The sequence below is a fragment of the Seriola aureovittata genome, chromosome 1, assembly GCF_021018895.1.
Source record: "Seriola aureovittata isolate HTS-2021-v1 ecotype China chromosome 1, ASM2101889v1, whole genome shotgun sequence".
Taxonomy (NCBI): domain Eukaryota; kingdom Metazoa; phylum Chordata; class Actinopteri; order Carangiformes; family Carangidae; genus Seriola; species Seriola aureovittata.
Genome location: NC_079364.1, coordinates 30,505,715 through 30,532,927, shown reverse-complemented (window position 1 = coordinate 30,532,927; position 27,213 = coordinate 30,505,715). Strand labels below are relative to the sequence as shown.

General features: G+C 40.3%; 1 protein-coding gene across 1 annotated transcript in view; it reads left to right on the top strand.

Moving 5' to 3' along the window:
* Positions 1–14,724: 14,724 nt before the first annotated feature.
* Positions 14,725–27,213, top strand: part of znf536 (zinc finger protein 536) — a 278,944-nt gene continuing 266,455 nt past the window's right edge. The window contains exon 1 of the mRNA XM_056404930.1: positions 14,725–15,141. The gene's annotated coding sequence lies outside the window, so the exon portion shown is untranslated. The remainder of the gene's footprint in view (positions 15,142–27,213) is intronic.

Below are 27,213 nucleotides of genomic sequence, written 5' to 3'. Positions count from 1 at the left end.
AATTCTCAAGGTTGTAGGCTTTAGCATTGTATTAGTTTAATAGTTTCTGCTGCACCATTGACGTTAATGACACATTCCTATGTAAATATAATGTGGCTCCCAGAAGCCATCAAAACATTTTAAGGTCCAGTGAATACAGTTGCATTTTTTTTCCTCCTTTCTCTCCCTCCTTCTTCTCCATACAGAAATGTCTTTTTATTTAGCAATCTCTGCACAGTGCATGGTGATACAATAAAAAGGAGGGGAGATTGATTAATGGAGACTTTAAGGTAGTGATGCGCAGCACTGATACAAATAACTGTGGAGAGACAGAGAGGAAAGAAGATTGTTCCTCCCCTCCCTGCCTCCCTCACCCCCCCCCCCCTCACCAACACACACCCTAATCTACACACACAAGCGAGCACATGTATACACAGACTTTTAAAGAATTCACATATGGAAACACACATTGGCCGCAGCTGTGGCCGTGCATGCACACACACACACACACACACACACACACACACACACACACACACACACAAACACACACATATGCAAATCTAAATCACATGTACAGTTTAGAGGCCTTTGGCATAGATTCATCACCCACGTTTGAAAGATAATGAAACTGCACATTTTCTCCACATTCAGACACTGATGAAAGCATTTAAGAGTAATATAGCAGAATACATTGGAGGCTGTAGCATATTTTGGAAGCTTCATGAAAAAAAAAAGAAAAACTGAGGACATATTGGCCCATATCGTAAGTACGGGTGATTAGCTTTTGTATGTATGAATTGCTTAATCAGCTCTTTGGGGGGAGTGGGGGGGGGGGGGTGTATTTAAGTGGTTGTTGATAATTTTAAGGGGGAGAAATATCAGATACTTGAGAGCTGGCATTGAGATCACACCACATATGCAAATACGCTTGCATACACAGAACTGAGTCTGAGTGACAGAGAGATGTAATAGAGATTGCTCATGCTAGACATGTACATATTAGCTAAGAATCAGCATTCAATCATGACTTCATGTTTTGTTTTGTGGATTTCTGTGTTTCTCTTCATCCATTGTTTAATAGCTTAACTGACTGAAATTAACAACTATATGTCTCATGTAATGGTCCACACCACACAGCCTGTAAGAGTCCGTATTAAAACAGTCACAAGATAAAATGTACGTCGTTTAGTTTTCCACTCAGCTGCCATACTTTAAGTTAAAGCATCAATACCACACTGTAAAAATATTCAATTATATTTATATGTTTATTAATCTTTTTATGTTATGTTATGTTATGTTATGTTATGTTATGTTATGTTATGTTATGTTATGTTATGTTATGTTATGTTATGTTATGTTATGTTGGCATGTTTGACCATTAGAAAACATACTTTTGCACTGTAATTATATCAAACCTTTCAAAACAAAAGCACATCATGAAAATGTCACATTCATGTTTTCAGGTTTAAACATCACATTTCACACCGGAAAGGTAATATCATAAACATACATGATATAATAAATATATCATGAGTAAAAACCATTTCTGCCTGTGTTATGTGATTTTTTTAAATTTAAAATGTCCAAAAATACAATGTGCTAATATATGAAGTAATAACGTGTGAAAGGATTTTTCCTGTATGATGATTAATTAGTTTAGTTGGTTTTTATTTCCATGTGATAGAATTACACTGAATCACAATGTATCAAACAAAAAAAAAAAACTAGACAGAACCAACAGGAAAACACCAATCATAACATCATCACTGCATCATCATAGAGGTAACATGTTTTATTTATTTTGTAAGGAAAGAATACACTTTAAAATGTAGCGTTAGATGCATTGTAGCAGTGTTGCTGTGCTGTGAAAGTTTGTTGTGCCACAAAATATCACCCAGTACTTTCTCACTGTTCGGTGTGTTATGCAGTTTATATTATGTTCAGATTATCATGATTACAATTTGCTCATAATCCATTTAGAAAGTGCTTATAGTGCCTTATAATAGCATGTGAGCACCACTTGGAGAAAAGTGCCACCAAATAAAAGATCAAGTGCATTTGAGCATTTCCATTACACACACACACAAACACACACACACAGACACACACACACACACACATACACAGACTCGTACACACATTGCGCAGATTTCTCATGCATCGTCTTCCTGTGTGCTCTGGGCTGTAACATTTGCTTTGTTAGTCAAGGAGAACAATCTAATTTGCAGGGAAACAAATAAAAAAAAAAAAAGATGTAGCTGTAACAATACCTCAAATTCCATCCTACTAATTTTTTCCCCTTTCTTCTTCTTCTTTTTTAATTTACAATGCAAAGTGTAAAAATAAACATTGAGGGTTCAATTTAGTGTGGTTTTCAGCCGTGGCATCTAATCCCCCACCCCACCCCTCGTCACAATGTGGAGGTTGGAGAGCTGGCGGTTGTAGAGTTTCCCTGAGGGGTGGGGTGGAGGGTGGATGGCAGGGTTTCTCATCTAGTGAGAGATAGGTGGGCAAAGAGGAAGGTTCTTTCACATTTCACACTTTCACACACACTCACGCACACACACAGGGTGTACCCTCAGGCCCTAAGGGAGCCTCAACAATACATGAGGTACCATAATCTCACACACACACACACACACACACACACACACAGTATAACAGATTCTCATTACCTATAAAGGTGTCACGGAAACAAAAAAAAAAAATGTGCACACAACTCTGCCACACACCACCGTGGAGAAAGTGGGAAACAAGCAACTCTTAACGCAGACAAATGAGGAGTTTGTTTGACAAGGATCTCCACCCTGTAAAACAAAACAAAAGAATAAAACACATTAAAAAGGAGAAAGCGGGACAAGAACAGGTGAGGGAGGAAGATGACGTGGCGCTGCGGCGTGCCCCTGAGTCATGTGCGGGGCTTTAACCCACTGCCTGCTGTCAGTCACAGCGCTGGCCCAAAATAAACAAACTGATCTTTGCTAATCGACATGAGTTGAGTTTACACTGGTACGTACTGTCATGTTTCTTATTTAAAGGAAGATAAACTCTCTCATCAAGTAACCCAGGAGGTCTTTATGGGTACCATCTTTGTACCTGTGTTTCTCTTCTTTTTTTTTTTTCGTCTCTCCTTTCGTGACCTGTCTCCATGGTATCAAACGGTAGACTGCCACCTGGCATCACATACCAAATGACCTATCATTACACGTACTGCTTCGAGGAAATAGTCGTATACCCACAGTCTAAGTTCTCCTCTTCCCGTCTAGTTCTGTTTTATGTTACAAAGCTAACTGCTAACCATGTAAATTAAAGCATTGCCACCCTAAATAATGTTAAAAACTCACCTGAGTAGTGCAATGCAGGAAGTGACTGACTGATACATGTTTTCCCCTTGAGGCTGACTGAGAGCATTCAATACTAAAAACTTTTGCAAACTCTACTCCGTTCAACTTGGCTTGAATAAGCAGCTGATTTTAGGTCTGGCACAGACTTCCTGTTCACGAGCCTTCCTGTACATGCTGAACTGACCAAACACTCCATGTTATCCTGATAGCCAGCGGATTCTACTCCTGATTCCTTCTGCCCACGAATTTTCCGAGATACTCGCTGCTGCCGCTTCATTCAGCTGCACAGTTTTAGCGTTAGCGGCTGTTAGCGTTAATAATTGTTTTACATTCTATTTCTGCTATTGATACAAAATATAGTGGAGTTACTGTAAAAATACACACAATAGTCAACACAGTTATCACAGTAATTTAAGTAAAATTAGTTGAGCTTATCAGCTGTATGTGGCCTGCTGCTTGATATTTTAATATCTGCATATCATGTTCATGTGCCCTCACACCAAACACTGTAAAACTTGAAATATACGTACACTCAGAGGTCCACACGCCGTATACCAAGGAAAAAAATCACACTCGAACATGCCGTGTCTGTGCGAGCCGTTCAGCCGGAGACATTTTTTCCATTCGTGTGACCTTCTGAAATGATTGCTCATCTGGATTCTGCTGCTTTTTACTCGTCTGCTTTTAAAGAAGAGAGATCAGAGGGAAGTTGGGGGAAAGAATGTGTCATTTCAAAGCGTTTGCAACTCCCACTGACATGTGTAATCACTAAGGCAGGCCCGTCTGATTATTAGCCCCTCATTCGCCTCCCCGACACACCTGAGCGCTACGCAGCGGGAGGCTATCTACCTGATGAGGAGGACCTCACGGCGGGAGGCGCTGCAGGATTAGATCAGCTGTCCAGAGCAGACGGACAGAGGGGAGGAACAAGGCGAAGAGAGAGTGAAGTTTCAGATAATTTTACTTGCTGCTGAGTAAACATACAGTGTTTGTTAAGTCTGCTGCCATGGCCAAGCCAAGCGGCAAATGACGGATGCAACAGCGTGAGCTAGCTGATTAAAGCCCTATCTTCTTCAAAGTAGGGGGGATTTTCACTCTGACATTTAAAGAACAAACACAATGCTCAGTTGGGTGGCATATTTGCCTATTGTTCCTTTTTAAGATAAAACTTATGTCCATGTGGAAGTTTAAACCGTCTTGGGTAGCTGTTGTATCTGAGTGTGTTTCTTTATGTCTGGGCGGCTCAGCTCCTCTGTTTGTGTGCATGTGTTTCTATATAGTTCTTCAAGGCCATACATGTGTGTGCGTGCCCATGTGTGTTCCTGCATATAAACCCTCATTTAGATAGACCTCGGTCCAACTTTGGTGGTGGCCCTCGGCCACATGGACTGGTCTGATAGAGCACTGGGGTCTACGGGAGTCACACACACTGCTGTTGTGTGGCGGGGCCTCTCTTATCGGAGCCGCCAGCACGGTAAGCTAGGATTAGCATCTAGATCTGCGAAGACTGGACGTCAGCACGGGGGACAATGGTGACAGAAGAGAGGAGAGCGCAGGATGAGAAGTTGGAGATAGAGGGGGTGTATAGAAAGGGGGCGGGTTACAGCAGATAGAGGGATGTTGTACTCACCAGTAGCGCAGAGAGAAAAATGTCTGCCATCCCCCTCTTGCTGGTGTGAGCAGTTGTGTTCTTTCCTTTTTCTGCTCTTTTAAGCCACGTTGTTCCCTTTTCTTTTGTCCCTGTGGACAAAGTGCACGAGAGCAGCATGTGTCCATGCCTACTTGGACAGTTTTGGTGGTCTGATGTGGAGGACGCACTTCAAAACCACAGAAACATCACACTCATGGAGCAGGCTAAGTGGGCCCTGTTTTTGAAGTCTTTCTTTGAAATAAGCAAGGCAATCCCTTGGCCCAGGGATCATATTCTATTTACGTTCCCTTTGCCAACGACACAGGCAACGCTGGCCAAATTCACAAAAGAAGATCCACATTGGAAAATCCGGCTAATCCCTGATTGAAAGTTCATGTGTTGGCTTCGATGGATAAGCTCTGGCAGATTTTCCCAGGAAAGGGGAGTAAAGGAAAAAAATGCAACAAAACTGGGATCCTTTTTGGTTAAAAAGTGGACTCAGTGTCAGTGCCAGGCAAGCAAAGCTCATGTCCGCATGTCAAGAGCTGCCTTTCATGCTCAAGACTGCAGTAGGTTGTGTCCTCTCGCCCCGAAGGGGGAGGTTATGTCGTCTTCAGAAGTGGTAGGGGGTTAGTTGGTTGTTCCAAAGGTTAACTTAAGAGAAGGCAGTCGGGAATGATGCTTAGTTTATTCAGCTCCTCTTTTTCCTCTTTGTACATTTATTGCTTCCTCAATTTCTCACCCACTCCTTCCTCTCTCATGTTCCCAGTCTGTCTCTCTCTCTCTTTTCCTCCATCCTTCCCTCCCTCCCTCCCTCCCTCCCTCTTTCCCTGGCTGCCTCTCTCCTCTCTCTCTTCCAGGGGTGGTGGCTATGGCTAGAGAGCCTGCACAGATGGCAGGCCAGCTTGCCTTCAGGGGAAGGGCTCCACAGCTTAAACTTCCTCCATTTTCCCTCTTTTCTTCTTCTCTTTTCTTCAGCTCAAACTTTTGGCCTGTAACTTTTCATGCCTGGCGAGCCTTTATCTCGCCAAGCATGATGTCAGGGGGAAGGAAGAGTGGTTGAAGGGGGTGTGGGAGGTGGGGGTGGCGGGCTGGTTGAGCTGTCCTCAGATCAGAAGGGGCCATCAGTGTCGGTGGAAACGCAACACAGAGGCCGGTGGTGTGTCAGTAGTGGCTCCGTCAGGCCACTGACAAGCCAATAATCCGACCCTTGAAAATTTAAAAGTCCCATCATCCTACAGAAAGAAATGTATGTTGATTGATAAATTACATAGGCGGTATTGAGGGTTTTCTGCTTAGATTCTCACATCCAGTCATTTCTGCTGCCTCTTCACACGCAAAGCCTTCTCTTAGACAATAGGAGCATTAACAAGCACAAGTATTATCACAAGTCAGAGTTTACTACTTTGCATTAACAAGAATCCTCAAGAATCCATCAATGTCTTCCCGAGATGACCCTGTGATAATGGTAATATCACCTTTCGCCATCTCTCCACATGTCATTTCACACTCGAGTCAATGTGAACACTGTCCTTCTAATGGCTTGCTATACTTACAGCCATCACCACCATAAGTGGTCTTGTTAGCAGTGGCCCCTTGCCTCTTCATGGGATCAGCCCAACAACTTGACCCGTGTAAAGTGATTACCTGATAGCCAGCGCTCTGTGCTAGGCCTTCTCCCATTCAGCACAGCGAGACTCTTTAGACTCTCAGAACTTCTCACAGTGTACAGCAAATCGTTTTAATTTCATCCAACCTAAGTTACTGTAATGCACCACGTGTTGTATGGTTGTATGTGCAGATATTATAGAAGGTACAAAAGGTTGGTTGCATAATGCAGTCTTCTCATGTCTGCTTGCAATCCAAGGGTGTCTTTACCATTCATTTAATCAATTACAATTTCATCTCCTCAAAGAAAAGTCAATATTTACATGAACTAGATTTTTCACATCAAAACTGAAGGAATGAGCATTGTATCAACACTGTGATAATAATAATAAAAATGTTGTTAGATATGCATTTATGTCAAAGCTAAGGCTGGTAATGACAGCTCACTGTTGTCATAGTAACTTAATGCACTTTCTGGAACAGTATTTCATCAAGTATTTCAGGTGCACAGCCGTCAGACATAGTGACCGTCATCATTTGATGGAAAGACTTGTGTATGAGGAACAGGGTCTAGCTAAAATCCTAAGCTAGGCTACCTAACTTACTGCTTTTCATGGAGAGGGTAAACTACCTGTTCACTCATCTGCAGTGAAACAACTGTGCAGCTGTTGTGCTAAATAAACTCAAGAGAAATCAACAAGCAAGCAAGCAAAAGTGTTTCTCCAGCCTTAAATGAAGCTAATTTTACACTTGAACAGAGCTAATATACATTTATCCAATTAGCATACTTCTTTTTTACTTAACTTTGACATTAGCTCATATACAGTAAATGCCATGTGACACATATGACATGTTTGGAAGGGTGGGGGGTGTGCATGGAGAGATGCCATGACAAAAAAAAAAGAAAAACTATGAAGGAGTTTGATGTTTTAAAAAAGTCTAATCTAATGTCTATCTGCTGGTCAAAAGTATTTGTTGAAATAAACAGAATTAAAAAGAAAAATCTAAAGGAGTCAGATGATAACACCCTGGATTAAATCGGGGCGTGAGGGTAAAGCTGATCCCTTAATGTTTTTATATTTTAAAGGGTTGGTTCACAAAATATTTGTCACTTGCATCACACTGTATGCAGTCATGTAATAGGTTTGGGTTAATTTGTGCAGGTTTTGAGCTGTTTGTCACAGATTTTTGCCTACACTCCAGTACGATGGATGTGAGTGGTGCTCACATCTGATTGACAATGCAAACATACACATACACAGACACAAACATATATATATATGTGTTTGTGTTGGCCACTAGCTGTGGGGTAAATATGACAGTAAAAAGGAAACTGACATTTAAGGAGATTTTGTTTCAACTGTCCTGTTTTTTAGGCTTAATAATAACAATAACACTTTTTTAGCACTTTTCATTAATCTAACAGTGGTAGTGTTGTCATTGTGCTGCAGATGAGGTTTTGTATGAGAATTAACACTCACCTTGACCTGTGACTTGCACTCTTAATTACGCATAAAATTCTAATTATATAGAGAGATTATAACATTTTTAAATATGATTGCAGCATTTAATACACTTTAAAAGTTGTACGTGCCGGTAGACTGGCTGTTTTTTTTTTTTTTTTTACAACGTTCCTAATTAAAGATTAGAGAGGATTTGTCATCAGTGTGCTTCAAGCATGTCCTAATTCTCATTTTCATAAAACATCTGTGAAATAGTCTATATTTAACACATGTGATGGCTATTTCATACACTTTTTATGGTTGTCTCATGGACGTCTTCATGTGCTGAATATGGTACCGTCAGCACGGCCGGGGGACTCCAGCACCCTGCGCGCACCCTGCGCGCCTGCATGTATGAGAGGGGAGACAGACAGAAGAGAGTCATATAAAGAGAGAGAGAGAGAGAGACAGTGGAGGGAGAGGAAGGGGATGAAGGAGAGCTGAAAAATGATTCCGGACTTTGTCAGAGAAATCAATTGAGAGACACACAGACACGGACAGCAAATTGGGTGATAAGGCCCCCGTGTCCTCCCTCTTCTTAACGAGGAGCACTGAAGCATGAGGGTAAATAAAAGAGACATCTCTCACTTTCTATCTTTCTTACGTTTTCTCTCTTACACACACTCTTGTTCTTTAAGCGGCTCGGTCGCTCCCTCTTGTCATTATCTGTGTTTGTTTGTTTCATTAGACTCTGTCTTTTCTATCTCTTTCCCTCTCTCCATATCGATACATTTATGCATGTTAATAATGGCTGACAGGATGACAGGATGCTGCTGTGACTGCAGTCTCTGGATGTGTGTGTGTGTGTTTGTGTGTTTGTGTGCGTGTGTGCAGGGATATAATGTAATCTGAAAGGCCTATCCTCTGTTCCCAGGTTTGGGCGAGGGCGACCAGAGGTTGTGGCGGAGTATGCCCGTACTTTGTGTAGAACAATGCGAGCAGGCAGGCAGTCGGAGCTCGGAGGTATTCTGCAGGTGTCGCAGAGAAGGACCCTTCTGTAGCAGTGTGTCTTGGAGCCGATCTCCACAAATCTGCCTCTCCTGCTGCCAGATGGACCCATGCTTTTCCCCACACTCTTGCTCTCACAGCTAAGACCTAGGCTTTTCTCCCTCCTTTTTTTTTCTCCCCCCCCTCCAACCCCCCACCCCCTACAAAAGAAAAGCGCTTTGGCTGAAAGAAAACCACAGCTGAATTTTATGGTGCCGCTTCTTTTGCCAAGCTGATTCTACAATTCAAAGGGACAGAGTGCATGGAAATGCTGTTTTTGAGCTGCGTTGTCGCTACGCCTTTTTAGATGCAAGTTTGCATTGGCGGATATGTTTGCCACACTAATATTTCCCTTCCCAGTGTGAAATCTTGATAATATTCAGAGTTGTGGAGTAACACAGCTCAGAGTGTGTTTGGAGTGGAGCTTGCAGCAGATCTTCCGTGGTCTAATTCCTACAAGACCTAAATAAGGTGACAACAGTGTCAGCGCTAAATGTGATCACACCGTCTATAGACATCATGCATTGCACGTCACTATGTGTGTGTGTGTGTGTGTGTGTGTGTGTGTGTGTGTTTTGGTGGTAATGTGTACGCCAGTGAATATGTGCCAACACACACACACAAATACTGGCACGCGTTCTTTGGCACATATATCACCAAGCACAAAATCCATTAAGTTATAACAGCGCCCTCCCTGTACCTTAAATAACTGAACGAGATGCAACACAACTTCAATCGCACGACCCTGATACTGCTACACCTCGCACCGAGCAGAGGGAGCGCTTACTTACTCCGGGGACAGAATTAACATCCAATTTCCCACTTCTCATTACAATTCAATAAAAGCCAATCTGCTTTTACCTTTAGAGCACTGTTTTGGGTGGATGCTTTCAGGGGGCCCCACTCCACTCTGAGCCCAATTAAGAACATTTAAACATATTAAAATCTCCCAAGCTCTTCACTGTCCTGATTACTGCTTAAATATAATCTGCTTTTATATCCCCTCTCTGCCTCTTTGACTCATTTTTCCTCTAAAATTATATCCATCAGTGATGATTTTTTTTTTTTTTCTCTCGCGCTCTCTCTCTCTCCGGGGGATTCAGGGTCGGGCGAGTAAGTATATCTACCTTCCATGCAAAGATATTGAACTGCCAAGTTTCTCCTGCACATTTTGCCTTTTCTTTACAATCAGCCACTTACTGCAGAGGACACAAATACGCACGCCTGTGACTTAACATCGCTTGACGTTCACCCTCAGCCCCTCGCACTGTTACTCTCACTCACTATCAGGCTTGACAAGGATGTATAGTGTGTTTAGAGAAGTGCATGGATGAATATTGATGTGTATAAATGTTTCTGATAAAAAAAAAAAAGGCCCCACAATCGCTCTGTCATCGTGTCACATCTATCACGGGAAATCCACTTTGCTCATCTCCATCACCACTGTGCCATCCAATGGGGATGGCTAAATGGGCCACAAGTCACATCCGAGTGAGTGCTCACACAAATGCATGTTAACCCCTTATTTACATGATACTGATATTAACTGCCGACATCCGACACTTTGTGATCATTTTTTTTAAGATTGTCGATGATTCAGTGCTTCAAACCTTCCCTGATAATATGAAGCCAGTGCTGAGAAACCACAGGCTTCTTCAAGTTTATCTCATTTTAATGGCTTAATGAATTAGCAGAGAATATTTATGTAATATATGTAATTCATGAAGCGAAAATGCCCTACAGTGGTGTGTTTTGGCAAAGACAAATAATGCTATGATTAAAAAAAAAAAAAAGCTCTTCCTCCTCTTCTTCTAGATGTCCAGTTTCCATCTTCACCCAGTGATGACAGATCGAAGCAGCAGCGTGTTAAGATCCGGTCATACCAGAAAGTGGCAAAGTAAAAGTTCATCCATGCAGTGCTACAAGCTTGGTGATGTTGGGACGACTTGCAGGGCTAGTTGGCAAGCTAATGACTAACATGCTAGCGAGCTAACAAGATGGTACTGCTAGTCAGTCACAATAGCTTTCATAGCTTCTGTCTGTTTTCATCTGTGAAGTACCTGCCATTTTGTTCATTTCATTCACTAAAGAATTACTTAAAGGTCCCATATAGTATAACGGTAGATGTCCATGTGTTGTTTGATCATAAAGCAGGTCTAGGTTCTATATTAACACTATGAAAGTATCAAAGCCTCAGTCCACAGAGAAATGCACACAGCCTGTATTCACAAACTGAGCCTTAAAACCAGCCGTCAGGACTTCTGTAACTTTGTGATGTCACAACAAAGCACACACCACTCTCAGCCATGCCCCAAGCCCCGCCCACCTGGACCCACCATACAACATTGCAGGATTTGATTTCTCTGATTGAGCTGATATATTTTTCTTCACTCACTCAGAAAACAGTCTGCCAATCAGAAGAGAGGCTAAGACCGTCCTCTCTTCTGATTGGGGGGGGGGGGGGGCAAACAATCATGCCACTTAACCAAACCTGCATGTCTTTGGATTGTGGGAGGAAGCCGGAGTTCCTGGAGGAAACCCACGCAGGCATGAGGAGAACATCAACATCAACTCCAGCCCGCCGATAGGCTCGAACCCTGCTGTGAGGCGACAGTGCTAAACACTTCACTACTGTCACTCTCCTGATCATGGTGATGACTTAAAAAAGAAATTTTAGATTTAATCATTTTAAATGGGCAAACCAGGCCATCAGACCTTTTGACATTTTAATGTGTAATAACATCCATTGCAGTATTTCAGCTCCAGGGACATGTTTTCTGAACTTAAACATCATTAAACACTTAAAATCATTAATGTTGTTGGTACACGTGTGATTTTTCCTCTATAGGAGAAAAAATCTGTTGTCTGTACACCAGGCCTATAGCAGAAGGTGTTTTCAGGTGCATGGTGGAGATGTGTGTTTCATAGCACATAAATAAAATTACTCTAGTCCCATATGCATGAGGTTTTAGTTGACAAATTAATGGATGCTTTTTTTGTGTATTATACACACACAACATATGTCAGTTAGAACACAGTGTGAGACATCAACAGTGTCAAAGCAGAACACAGAAAATCAAAGGTGTTATAATGTTCAGGGTTTTATAACAATCCATAACATTTGGGCACAACAAATAAAACATCTACTTTGAATGAACGAACTGAAAACAAAGAGGTTTGATCATGATCACTTCTTAAACGGAGTTCTCAAAAGGATGCTCTTCGTGTACTGAGGGCTGCTGGGAAATGACCCATTATTCCAGCCCCGCTGAGACTAAAAAGCACATTCTGCAGGTACATCTGCTCACTTAAAGACAGCTGAACTTCAAATTATTCACAACGCATAATTCAGAGCCGTGTGTAAGTCAGGCATGTAAAAAAGGCACCTTAAATTATACCATGCAAACTCCAGTGTCTCATTAATATTACAGGGACTATTCTTTGACTTCATTTCATTTCACTTCTCCGTCTGAGCGGGGACAAACGTTGTAGGAGGGAGGAATTATAAGGTGTGCAAATCACATTTCAGGGTTCAGTGTACCAAAAAACTACTGAATTGTTTTAACCTTTCCTTCTCCGCTTCTGCCTCGTCTGAGCTTTTGAAAAGTATATACTTAAAAAAAAAAAAAACCCATCCCTCTTTTATGGGGATGAGTCTGTTCCTGCTACTAACAGGACAAGGATCAGCTGTGTTATCACTATTCTGACTCAGGAAATTCATATTGAGAGTCTACAGTAAAATCGAATTGCTTTTTTGTCACGGTGAGATGTCGTCTCTGTCTACAAAGACAGAAAATGTTTAAGAAATTGAATTGAATATCATGCGGTTGGCTGTGGATCCGGCGTTTGCCTGTACCTCTCTATTATGGTGGCGATGCGGTGTCCCTACAGCGTTGTCTGTCTGGTACCTTGAATGGGGCCTCCTGACCTTTGTTTTGCTTTGGACAAATTTAGTCTTTTAAGTTGTTTTTAAAACATTAAAATTAATTTTTGGCTATGATTAATTTACTTTGACATAAATGAGTAGGTTACGTAGAACACATTTGGCGTAGATCTCTGTTCCGTTTGGAATTAGTGCTGGCAGTCTTTTTTTTTTCCTTTTTTTGTGCTTCAGTCTTCAAAGGCTTAATGACTGAAAAAAAGGAAAAACATAACAAAACATGTAGAAAGATACGTGAAGACAAGAGAAAGAGTTTTTTTTTTGGCGTTTGTTCTTCTATCTTTTTTTTTTCAGTTATTGGCAGATTTGCCGTTATGAAAGAGAAGAATGGACATCATTAACTTATATTTAGCTTGTTGTTTGGAGTTGACAAAATAGTTTGTTATGTTGGAGTCGGACCAGCCGTCACGTTTGTGGCTGCAAACTGTTCATGTCGGGGATAAAGTGGCAATATGGCTGTTCATACTGTATTCACATGAGGATGTTATTTTTTATGCTAGTTTTACAGAATTTCTTGTTTAATGATGAACTTAGACTTGTGGTGTTGTGAGGTGATGTCGTTCAGCATTTTACTGTGTGGATAACCGCTGTGCTCAGCCTCTCGTGTCTCTGATAAACTTGTAGTAACTAACACTGGGCCAGGTGTGGTGATCCTGATGTGGGTGTTTTATGAATATATGCCAACTCTGGCAGCTGCAGGACAACTAGCAGACAATTCTCCTCCCCATTATCTGGAGCAACACAAGACGGAACACATGAACTGACAGTGTGTAGTTATTACAATAATATCATATGAGAATATTAATAATATCATAAACTCACTGTTTAACGAGTAGCCATGCAAGAGCATATGCTCTCATGTATATGATATGATAAATTACTACTAAGCTCATATTGTGAAGCCACTAGGTGTACCTACAATAGTAAAATCATAAGTTACTATATGAATATTTATATATAAGTGATGCATACTAGAATGTGATATTTGAAGTAGTACTGTATTTTCAGCAAGTTACTCAACTGTACCACGTGTTTAAAGTCCGGAAAGAGACAGGGCTGTCAACTAGAATTTTGATTTTTTTTTCATGATTCAGTGGGCTACTCATACTTTTGGCAATTTTTGTGTTTATGAACAAAATTACTCAATAAATTATTCAGTAACCTGGCAAGAAGGTCAACAAACAAAGCTCAACCCCTGAGCTTTGTTTGTGTCCTCCCGTCCTGTTGGTCACTGTCACAAACCAGGCCGCACGTAAAAACTTATCTCCAAGTGTCAACACCGGTCAGTTTAGAATTTAATGATGTAGTCCTTAGTCCTCTTATCCTTAAAATAAGATATTCCTTTATTATTCCCACAATGGGGAAATTCACAGCGTTACAGCAGCAAAGTGAACAGTGCAAAGAAAGAAAAACTGCAAAACAACAATATCAAGTACTAGATAAAGAAGAATAAAAATAAAATAATAATTTAATATGTAAAATTAGATATTTAAATATAACAAAAAATATGATATGTCAGGAAACTATGTACTTATGTCTGAATAAAATGTATTATGATCCCTTGCTCAGTTCCTTATTTCTATTTAATTATTATTTTTATTGGTGTAACTTTCTCTATTTCTCTATTTGTATTTTCTCTCATGTTATCTTATTTCAGTTATGTTAACAAAGGAGTATTTTTAAAACCATGTGTTATAAATAAAGTTAACGAAAAAAAAAAAAAAAAAAAAAAAGAAAAAAAAAGCACAGTATAAGCGCAGTCGATTTTCTTGCACCACGGTGTTTTTCTAAATCCTTAATTCTCCTGACATCGCCCCTTGACCAGAGTGAGGAAAAGTGGTTAGGAGAGGAGATTATTTTGACTTTGTGAACGGAGAACGTTTAGTCGTCTGGACAACATGGGAGCGGACTGATTGCTGGAAGATGGCGGTAATGCAACTAGGCTACTTATGGCAGCTGCCCTTAAACACGAAGAAGAAGAAGGAGTTGCTTAAATGTCTGCAATGGACTTCGCGTGACAATATTCACAACCTGGAGTACTTTTATGAGAAAACTCTTTTGATTCTTTTAATATTGGACACATATGGACTAAAGGAACATAAATAACCACGGATCAGACAGACAGCGGGCTTGAGGACCGCTTCAAAGGTAGGGAAAAGTCACCACCATTTTGCCGCCTTGCTTTTCTATGATGCTGGTAAATCTCAATAAGTTAAATGTTTTGCTCATGGTTTCTGTAAAATGGAGAGGACAGTTGAATTGTGGAGAGTTTATCGGATCTAACGATGTGTGTTGTTATGCCTGTTGCTAGTTGCTTTGCACACCTGATCCCCAGCAACCAGGTGGTGGGGTTGGGGGTTGAATCTGAAAAATATGAGACAAAGCACATCTCAGTTCAATACATGGAATAATCTTCAGAGAGATCTAAAATGATCAACTCCATTGAAAACTTCAAGGGGCATCATGAAGCATGTGGTAAATGAGACATGTACTTGTTTTTCTTGAGAGGTAATTGAGCTGAAATTGCTGTCCTGTCCTATATGTGGCATTCTACATGTGGTGTGTTTATATAGCTGCTATCTTGGCTTTTAAAACAGATGTTTTTATCCCCAGATCTTGGAAGATGTCTTTCTGTTTCCAGTTATGGGATGATTCCGTATTTTGTGGGACAGTTGGCAACCCTACCAGTTTTATCAGTCGGCCTTCACCATAGTTAGTTACAGTCCACATTTACCATGTTCATAATACACTGTCCAGCTTTTTTATTTCATTTTTTAATGATATATTGACCGCCAAACTGGAAATGTCCCTGGTTTTCATGTCAGAAAACTGGTCACCTTATTCAAGACCTTTGCTTGAAAAGCACTGTCGGCACATGTTTTATAAGAACTGGAGGGAAGTTTGAGTGTTGTGTTGCCTCCAGATTCATATATATATATATATATATATATATATATATATATATATATATATATTTTGAACTTTTGGGTTTCTCTAGTATTTCGAATATTGAGTGTCGCGTATCTGTCTGTGCACAAGGTGCACAGATTCTTTGTTGTTCGAGTTGTAGGCAACATGAAGCTGATGAATTATGAGATCCAGTTGTCATTTCCAAATTGACTTCATTCCTACTCATCCAGCATTACTACTGCAGCTCCCTGTACTCTCCACTACAGAGCAGCAAATTATTAGTTGCTGGAGTTACTCACTTTGTCACAAAAACACTGTTCACTGTGTGGGTTAAGCTTGAGAGGAGAAGCTGAAATGTTGGCAGATGTAGAGATGTTTCTCCTGGAGGAAGTTTTAGATGATTTGCTGCTGACTGAAAGAAATGTTAACGTTACATCCACAGCTTTTTAATTTTAATTTTCATAAATGTTGGCATGCTAGCCTAGTTTGTTTGTCCCAGCTGTTTTGTTGCTGCTTCCTGTCTAATACTCAGTGGACTATAGATGAATTTAGTCCATCAATCTGTTTCTTCCAAGATCTAGTAACATTACTGATTGAATGCAAGATGCTTTTTATTAACAGTTGTGCAACAGGTGAAGTTGCTGAACAAAAGCAGAGATGTTGTGGGTGGTGGAGGATACTAATAGGATTACTATCACACTATTTCCACAGATGTCCACAGAAGCATGTTGTTGAACAAGACTTTGCATTAAAGTGACATTGTTTGAGGTACTTATACATAGTCAGTGTTTTACCTGCAGTAGATCTGGATCAGCACCTTCTCAGTTCTCACTCCACAAAAATGTCCACATAAAAAAAGCCAATACCAGTTGAAGTACAGCTGAACGACCATATTCCTGCGCAGACACGCACCTACGCTTAGCTCTTTCTGACTCTTGACAGTTGATCTGCGGTGTAATACAGTGTGCGCTTGTGCGTAGTGATATGTTAGTTCATTGTTTGAGAAAATGTAGTTCCAAAGGAAAGGGCTCCTTGACAGCAAGATAGAGTGGTGTAAATATTGAAAACATAGCATACACTTGCATTCACTACTGGTATTGGCTTTTATCGGTTGCCATTTTTAAAAAATTGGATAAAACTTGTTTTTATTTCCTGCTGTCCCACCCCACAGCAGCACATCGCTGAGCTTCGGCACTGGTGTTGTGTCGAAGTCTGTTTCCCCATCGAGATTTGTGTTTTCCCCAATTGTGTTTCCTCTCGGTGGTTAGGTTAAGATAAGGTTAGGCTCAGGTTGAGGTTAGGGGAAACGTCTCGATGGGGAAACAGACTTTGTCACAACACTGGTACTCCTGTCTCAAACTGAGGGGGTGCTGATCCAAATCTACTGCAGCTAATTCACTGACACTCACACAACCCCACCTCAATTGTCACTTTAAAACAGTAGTTAATTTCTCCATTCATTCGTCTTTCACATTATTCTTGAATCTTTTATTTTTGTTGATGAAAAATATAATACAATTTGTCACTTTTAAATGTAGTTTTAGTCTCGTTTTCATCATAAAAAATGTGTCATCAACGATATTTTGTCATCATAGCTTTTTCTGACAAGATTAATCCTGACTGGTCACAACAGCAGCAGGCTCCAGGTTGAGTGTACAGGTTGCCAGCGCTGAGCAATCTCAGCAGCAGGCACATACAGCTCTGGTTTGATCCTGGAGGTTAAAGGAACATTTCTGAAGTATTTATAACTAACCTTTTCTTTTTAACAATCCAAAAATATAAACAGTAAATTCAATAACTGAATGATTTTTGACGATATTTCAGTTGGAATTTTTTATTTATTTTTTTTGTAGATTCTTCAAAATGATTCCCTTTGTGTAAACAGAAAGATTTGTTTGATATAGTTTGTGAGAAATCTGAAATAATCACATCATTATTCAAGACACTGAAAATAATAAAACAATAAAAATTACCACAAAACCTATAAGATAACTAACGACTCGGAGGGGGCATCTTGTGTCTAAACATTTTACTCATCATTATAAAAAGCTTTTATTTCCTTGTGGCTTTTACTCTATATATCAAGACTGAGGTCATTGGCTCTCACATTAAAGATTCATAAAACCAGTTCTAGGGATATGGAGAATTTATGAAACACTCACTCTGCCAGCTTATTACTGTAAAATTGCTGATATGCCGGTGGGTGACGGTAAAAGAAAACAATGATAAATTTTTCTGCATACAGAAGCCACTGAAGATGCAAAAGAGTTGCGCGGAGCAATCTGTAATGGAGGGCATCGGAGTAAGCGAATAAGTATTTCGATGCTAATATCGCCAACCTGATGATCTCTCACATACAATACCAGTTTTACACTCCCCCACAACCACTACTGTCTATGGAGGATCATTATGCATGGAAATGACTGGTGTCTTAGAGAGCTTGTTTAAACTGAGAGAGGGAAACAGAGGAGCGGCTACACTGAGGAGAGATGGAGGGATGGAATAGATGAAAAAGACTTAACTGTTTACTGTCAATGAGGTGAGATAAATCCGGTGTGAATTTGGAGGAGATAGAGAGAGAGAGAGAGAGAGAGAGAGATGGATGGATGTAGGGAGGGAGGACGTGGGCAGATAAGTTAAATGACCTGTATATATGTGTAGACTTACTGTTTATGAAATGGAACTAATGGTGTCGGAGGTGGGATATTCTGTCTGCTCCTTGATATGGGAAATCTCTTATTCTGCTCGTGTTGAGACGGCGTGTGTCCACGCCTGTGTACTCTTACACATATGTGTGTCAGTTGCATACTGTAGGTGTGTGTCCATCTTTGTCTCCCAGCAATACTTACTGCCCATTGTGTGTGCGTGTGTGTGTGTAAAAATTAATCAAAGCGGGGGCGATGATGAACAGTTTCTGTAGAATTCTGTCAAAGGTTAAGAGCTAGTTATTTTTAAGAATGACATGAATCTCGGAGAGACAGTGATTGCCTAAATGACCACTGTAATTACCAATTACTTCTTGAAGCAGAGAATATATTCACGGCATGTAGCCAGCTAAATACAGACAGGCATTAGCCCATTTACGTACTAATGCACATAATTTAGATCCTGAAAAGGGCAGATGGGAACACAATGGAAGATATAATAGATACCATCTAATATCATTCCAAAAAGAATATTGGATTCATAGGAGATGAATATTACTTTATGTCAGATTGTTTTTCCATAAAACATTCAAAATACATTTCATCTTTCTTGCTCTTGTTCTTGCTTTCCTCCCTCTCTCATTCCCTTTTGTATGCTACCACTGCCATGCTGTGATCGTTAACGAAGGGTACTGCAAAGGAGACTTGTGCGGAGACACTCGCCTGTTTGGCAGGCTATTATCCCCCTCTTTCTGCATTAAATGACAATGAGGGCTTGACACGTTTCACACAGCTAGCCTGGCATCGCGCACTAGTTACCTGACCTTGTCTGTGGCACGCAGTTCAGAAGTTAAAACTTTCGCAGTGACGCCCACAAAACAACAAAAGGGGCGCGAATCAGAGAGAATATATATCGTTCGGATTCCCAGACTTAATTTTTCTCTGTCACCCAGCGACTGGAGATGGAAGGGGGGGGGGGGGGGGGGGGAACATAGGGAAGAGAGAAAAACAATGGTTGACAGGCCTGACTGGCAAAAGGATATTTACTAAATTAGACATAAACTGCAACGCTCTGCATCTCCACCAAGGAACTTGTAAAGTCTCATAAATAAGTAAAGCAAAATGACAGAGACAGAGCACGCAAACAAAAGTGGTGTACAAAATCAGACCGAAAGAATGTGAGTGCACACTGCATGCATGTGTTTGTGTGTGCTTGGGATGTTTTTTGGGGTTTGGGATAATGAGTTGTCATTTCGCTGCTCTTCTCCACTCAACAACAACCTTTCCCCCTCTCACTTACACTACATATTGCTCTCTTCCTCTCCACCCTCATTTCTGACTCTCACTCTGTCACCTCTGTTATTCTCAGTCTTATGAGTCCCTCCTTGGCAGGATAATAGGGACACATATTTGCTCTCGATGTAATCTTGTCTGTGTTCTATCTGATAAATACTTGGAGGAGAAGCTGATTATTATAGTTGGCGGTGGGGATCAAAGGGAGACGCGCCGAGAGAGGGGCGAGTGTTTTGAATCCAAACTTTGAGCATATGACTTCACCACCACCATCCTCCTCCTCCTGCTGCTGCTGCTGCTGCTGCTGCTGCTGCTGCTGCTGCTGCTCCCCTCACCGCGCCGCCGCCGCTCGCTGCAAAGTCATGTCCGAGCCGGCCGCGACCCGTTTGAAAGGGATTAGCTTATTCCATGTGGGGTTTTTCTTTAGCGAGTGCTGGCACTACATGGAAAGCAAATCCATAGGGGCCCTGGGATTCACATAGTAATGGTAGTAATAGCTATGGGGAAAAAAAACAAGAAAAGACAAAAAAAAAAAAACCACTCTCGCTTCAGAGCCATTTGAAAAGCTAGCCCTCTCTTCGCCAATATTATCCCACCCCCTTTATCCGCGCACAGCCCCATCACAGAATGTGTCAAGATTTAAAACGGGACAGGATATTTTTAAGTAGCAGAAACAAAGTGTGTTGACTGTTTATTTCTTTCACTTGCTTCCTGTCATCTCTTGCCAAAGCTGTTTAGCAGCAGTTATTGTCACTCCTCTCTTTGCCACCGGCTCCATACTCTCACTTCTTCGTCTTCCTCGTTTTTTCTTTATCTTTAAACAATACCTGCGTTTTACAGTAGCAGCACTTTTTTAGCAGTGTCTTTATTTTCCCTCCTCTTTCTTTTTTTTTTTTTTTTTTTTTTTGGCATCATCACTTTTGTTGGCAGTTGTCTTCAATAGTTAATGCCTCAATGAAAAGGGGTGACAAACAAAAAAAAAAAAAAAAAAAAAACACGTTGGGAAAGGGAGGTTTATTTGTTACATTTTAGAAGTGAATTTGTCTTTCCACACCGTGGGCACTAACCTTGTACTAGATGCCCCTCGGTGCTGAAAATAAAATGATCTTTACATTGATCATGAAATGTTCTTACTGCCTTCTGAGGCCTCAATCTTACACTGACCTGGGCCTTTTCGTTATTTTCTTGTTTTTAAAGGCACAAACCGGAGTGTAACTTCTAAAAGATGAAATAATACTTTCTTTTTACAAACTAAAAGTTGAACACACTCATGGGTTTTTTACTGTTGTGTTCACTGTATTGTCGTGAATGAATTTTAGCCAGACTTTGCAGTTTAACTGACATCACTCAAGTCCTTGTGTTACTGTTACTCTATATATTTGACCATTTATCATGTAATTGTCTCTTGTGGCTGTAAATGTTACATAGGTTTGCATATGTAAACGTTTCTCATGCCAGTGGAAAATTAGCCTGTGAAACAAGTGCAACCAGAGAGATCTCGCGGACAAGACGACAAAACTGTCAGTGCTGCGCTCCGTCTGCGAGGACTTTGTACTTCTTGTATTTCAAAACAAATTTCTGACTCTATAATTTAGCAGGAAGCCAGACACGCTCGCTCTTTTGTTCATTTCATCTTCAGATTAGCTCGATGACACGAAGAAATAAGACAGTTTACAGATTCTTTATAGCAGAGGATGATGCCAGTGTTTCCAAACAGAGCTTCATGCTTTTAAAACAGCAGACGACATGTCCCATATTTATTAGTTCAGTTGATCAACTGAAAATTCATTAGCAGCGATTCTGATAAATGATTAATTGTTTAAGTCATTTTTAAAGTAAAAATGAACTGGTTTTATTTTTGCAAATCTGAGTATTTTCTGTTTTTCTTTCTCTTCTGTTGAACTCTTCTGTTTGTCAAACAAAACAAAACATTTGGAAACATCTTTCACAAATTATTGACACTTTATTGAGCAAATTATTAGATTATTCAATGATGAAATAATTATTAGCTGCAGCCCACCTTTTGTTTGATATTAAATCAAGTTATATAAGACACATCATGCGTTTTAATGTGATGACCATATATCTACAATTCAGTAAACTGTTTGCTGAATCAATAACATTACAGATGAAATTAGAAAAGGACTCTTCACTCAGTATCTGCCCCGTTTGAATTATTACCATTACCATGAATTATCTGAATATGTTTTCGTAATAATCAAGTATTTATATTGCGTGATCACGTCATTATTGTGACCCTTTGCTGTTTTCTCAGTTATCTATCATGTTGTTGATCTGAGACTCGAAGCTGAGTCTCTTCATCTCGGCTACAAGACAGCAGTGTCTGATAAATAAATATATAAATAAATGCAGTGTGACTGGAAACGGAGTAAAAAGATCATTTTAGTGCAGTTCATCTACACATTAGTAAAAGTGGGAACACTGTTACCACCGCAGATAAGTACTAACCCTGATATACACGAGCATGGAAGTATGTGGTGGCTGCGAAGCCGTGGCATTTGAATGACACATTGATGGCCACGGCTCGTACGTGGCATGCCAAGAGTCCAGAAGATAGAACCAGTCTGGATCGGAGCAGGCCAAGAGCTTAGTGGGGAGTCCACAAACTGCTCAAAGCTGACATTTGTGCCTCCAGGAGGTACGCAAACAGGGATAGACAGACAGTCAGATCCAACACCCCCCCCCCCCCGCCTCCCCTCCCCTCCCTCCTCCTACCTACCCCCCACCCAGTTGTCTTCATCTCTCCATCAATCTCATTTAATTGTTTTTCCATTGGAGATGTTGTACATAGATAACTCACTGTACATTATTCCTCCTCCTCCGTTGTCTTCCAGCAGAAGTGCCATTTTGAGAGCGGGCCCTGTCTCTGGCTGTCTGGGGGGACGACGGGGAAACTGCTGATGTGCTTGTGGATCGTTTTTCCTCCAATAGCGCCGGAGTTCATTTAATGGGCTCAGGTTCTTGTTAAATCATGCAGACTGATTGCTTTTATGTACTACCGCACTGACTTTTCTATTTCGCCACAAAATAAACAAAGTGTTTGAATATGCAGGGTGCATGGAGGGGGCGAAAGTTGTGCCTAAACGTAAGAACATGGACAACCATGAAAGTCAAAAGAGGAATAAAAGGAATCAGACATGTATATTTGATGATAGCAACATATCCTCAAACCTCAAACCAATATCTTTCATGATTCCAGGAAACGGGGATTAAGGAAAGGGATTATGTCTTACTCTGGATCCTCAAGGTTTCTGCCATTATTTCAGACACAATTCATAGAACATGTGTAATGAATGAACAGAAGAAGATTTTAAAGCCGTACACAGTCAGAAACACTGATTCATGCCTGTTGCTGATTCATAGTATTGATTAAATCTGGTATCTTGCTGTAAACATTTGAATCTTAAGTGAACGTCTGTTCACTGCAGTTTTATCTGTTGGCATGTTGTTACAGACATCTGTTCCAAGAAATATCGAAACTCCTGAAATGCTGAAATTCACTGGGTTGTGGACCCACGCGCTCTCTTTTTTAACCAGATACTGTTAACTACAGAAGATAATGAGCTGACAAGAGTCAAAATTTCACCTGACTCCAAGTCATTGTGTTGTCCTGACTTACACTTACGTTTTTCCTGTGTTTCGTTTGAAGTTTAAATCCTTAAGATGATACATTTGTGGTTTTAAAGACCCCCTCCAATGAAAATCAAGTCACAAACCTAAAGAACCAATCCTGTCAACTTGTGGGGATGGGGGGCGAGGCTAAATAAACCTGAAATCTTGTCAGTACACAGAGAGAGAGCTAGCATTAGCACAACCGCTAACACTGTGTCACAGTTACAATCTAACAAACAGCATGAACAAATAACTACACTTACCATTCTGATACATCTTCTAGTCTTTGATTCTGGTCTCAGACTCCTCATCTGAGTCTGGGTCTGACTGAGGCTCAAACATGTGGCGGAGTCTCTCTGATGTTTCCTCCTCTAACCATCTTGATACTCTCTGCTCTTTCACCTGTCCACCTGGAGCAAGCAGTCGTGGTAGCGGGGCATAAGGCCTCATCCAGTATTTCTCAATGAGGAAGTCAGAGTAAATGAGCTTCCAGCTCCACTTTTAAAATAACAACAGCTAATCCGAAGAGAAGAGAGTAGGCTCCGAGCCTCTTTTCTGATTGGCCGTCTGTTTCCTGAGTGAAGGAATAAAAATATAGCAGATTTCAGGTAAACACACAGAGAAACCAAATCCTTCAATGTTGGATGGTGGGTCCAGGGGGGCAGGGCTTGAGGCATGGCTAAGAACGGTGACTATTTTGTTGTGACATCACAAAGTTACAGAAGTCCTGACGGCTTGTTTTAAGGCTCAGTTTCTGAATACAGGCTGTTTGCATTTCTCTGTGGACTGAGGTTTTGATACTTTCACAGTTTTAATATAGAACCTAGACCTGCTTTATAATCAAAGAAGACATGGAAATCTCACTTTATACAATATGGGACCTTTAATACAGTCTAACTGTGGACTGAGTGCGATCAACAAAACTCCTCTGCACAGCGCCAACCAGCACTGATGACTTTCATAAGGATGCTTTCCAACAAAATTATGCAGGGCGCCATGAAAGTGGTATGCATCCACTTTAACAAGGACTCTTTGTTTTATGCTGTTGCTCGCCATGTGTCATTGACTTTAATGCCTTATAAATACCATTGATATATTAAATTGGTATTACACTGCCATATTTTTATCATCTCTGAGCTTGTTTCTGGCACTTTTATAGCAAGAGGGAATAAGAAAAAAGAACAAAAGATGAAAAAGGCTTTGCCAGTTTCTTTTTTTTTTTTTTTTTAGGCTGATGGTGAGTTCTGTTCATTTCACTCAGGGCACTTTGTGTTGATAGCTTACTGTGCACATAAGAAGCGTGTGGTGCTAGAAATAATTGTTCTTTTCATGGTAAGAAAGGCCATATCAATTAAGGGTAAATAGTCTCCTTAGTTATTACAGTACAGCTCAGTTGTATGCCGTCAGTTTGTGTGCGTCTCTGTTCCCTGCTTTTCCCGCTGTATGTGCGCGAACTGTATTTAAGCCTTATGATGTTGTTATCAGCATTTGAAATGAAAAATACTCACAATATGTGCTTATTTGTGAGTCATCGTGTAATGACTGTACATGGAAAAAAAAAAAAAGAAGATGGCAATTTAAAAAAAAAAAAAAAAAAAAAAAGAAGTCCTCAAAGGAACTATTCATTTCCTACTTAAAACAGTTCTTTGTGGATGACATGCTTTTACCAATTACACAACACTAACGTCTGGTCTGTCTATTAAGTGTTGACTCTGGCTCTTTGTTTTGATTTTTGCTCAGAAGCTTAGGGGTATATACTGAAGGCCTATTATTTCTCATTGCCTGGGGGACTTGCTCTTGAAAGGAAACAGACATATTGTTTAGGAAAAAAAAGCAGCTAGAAATCACCGGGGAATGCAGTGATATGTTTGAAATATCCACAAGTAGGTTCCTTCATTCACATAATGTGACTGTATTACATTCTCAAACATTTCCTGCAAACACAGATGTGTCTATTATTACACCCCCCCCCCCCCCCGCCCAGTCTCTATATTCCATATTAGGGATGATACCATACATTATTCTCTTATATACTTCATAATGTATATGCATCGCCACCGTTCCTCAGGCCTGTCGTTTCATATGCTGCACTATGTTTAATGTATGTGCAGAGCGCCTAAGCTAACACTGTATCGTAACTAAGACATCAGCAACCTCAGCTAACCTCAATCCACTGTATAATCGGGTCTCAGTAGACGTAACATTAAACAAGTAGAAAAGATACAACTCATAGGGCAAATAAGCTCTCGTCTAATTGTTAGAGCGGGGTCGTACATCAGCCGGAGCCGTGATCTCAGGAGCAGGGAGATGATCATTATCACCTGTATTAACGGATGAAGGGGAGGGATAGTGTTTCATGAGGGTAACGACCTTTGACCCCCCCCACTCGTGTGTTTCCAAAATGCTGTGTTGTATATGTAATTTTAGCCTGATTTTTAAATTATGATTCATGAAAATGTGAGAAAACAGTAATGATGTTTTCTGATTAGCTCCTATATTGTGGTGGTGGAGGGATTCTGATGCTTTAACTTAAAGTGACACAGTGTCACTTTTGAAAGATGAAACAACAAATTCTCCCTCTTATGAATGAAGAGTTGAATTTATGAGCAATAAAACGCACCTGTGTTCATTTCAGTGTCCTCAGGCGTTTCGGTGCGTCAGCCTTATTTGGTCTGGTATGACCAGTAGCTTAGTTTCAACTAATGTTTGCATACTTAAGATAAATATTGCTGCGTTACTGACATCGCTGAGTCATTTGAATTACTCTATGACTCTTCTTCTCTTGTGCTACTCTTACACACTTTGTTCTAGCATTTACCATTATACCATAACTGCCATTTATGGTCACAGAGGCTGTTTGGCAAATGTTTCAGTGGTTTGCTTTAAGTAAAACTATCAGTTTTACAGTGGAAGCATGATTGAAAAGTAATGGACCGAACAACTGTGAGGTAGTTATACTATTCCCAGTGTATGGGTCTTTGCACTTACCTATGTAGGCCTACTTCATTTCAGAGGGGATATTGTATTGTTTACTGCACTACATTGATTTGACTGATACTTGCAATGAAGGCCAGAACCAGAAAAACATATCATGAGTTTTTAAAATGGGATGCTTTGTTAGCAGTTAAACTACTGGACAGTTTAAATCTAATTTAAACAGTTAGCTCAACCATGACAGCCTGTTACATTAAAATACTACGGCACCAGTAGTGATAAAACAATAATATAAAATATACATATTATGAAAACATTATGAATGACTTATTCTGCCCAATGATTTCTTTCAGATGCTATAAAACTATTTGGCTGATAATATTCAACCTCCATATGTTTCAACTGAGTAAAAGTCTGAATGCAGGACGTGTAATAGAGTATAAACATTTTTTTGATTCAAGTGAAGAATCTGAAAATTTTACCCACTCATATCAAAAATACATTTTCCAGAGGGAATATGATTTTACATTATAGTTATTACATTTAGATTACTTATGGTTTAATCTTTAACGATGCATTTTCTTTAAACTTCTACTAAATGTTTTTTATGCAAGATTTTAATCCCCACTGTAATTAACAACACAATGTACAATATTTCCCAATTCAATGTAGTGGACTACAAGTGTGAAGTAGCGTGAAATGGAAATATTCATGTGCAAGTACAACTTATTGGCAGTGAAGGTCACTGGTTCACAAGACTACTTATGTCTCAAATCCACATTTTCAGGTCTTTTGTTATAAAGAT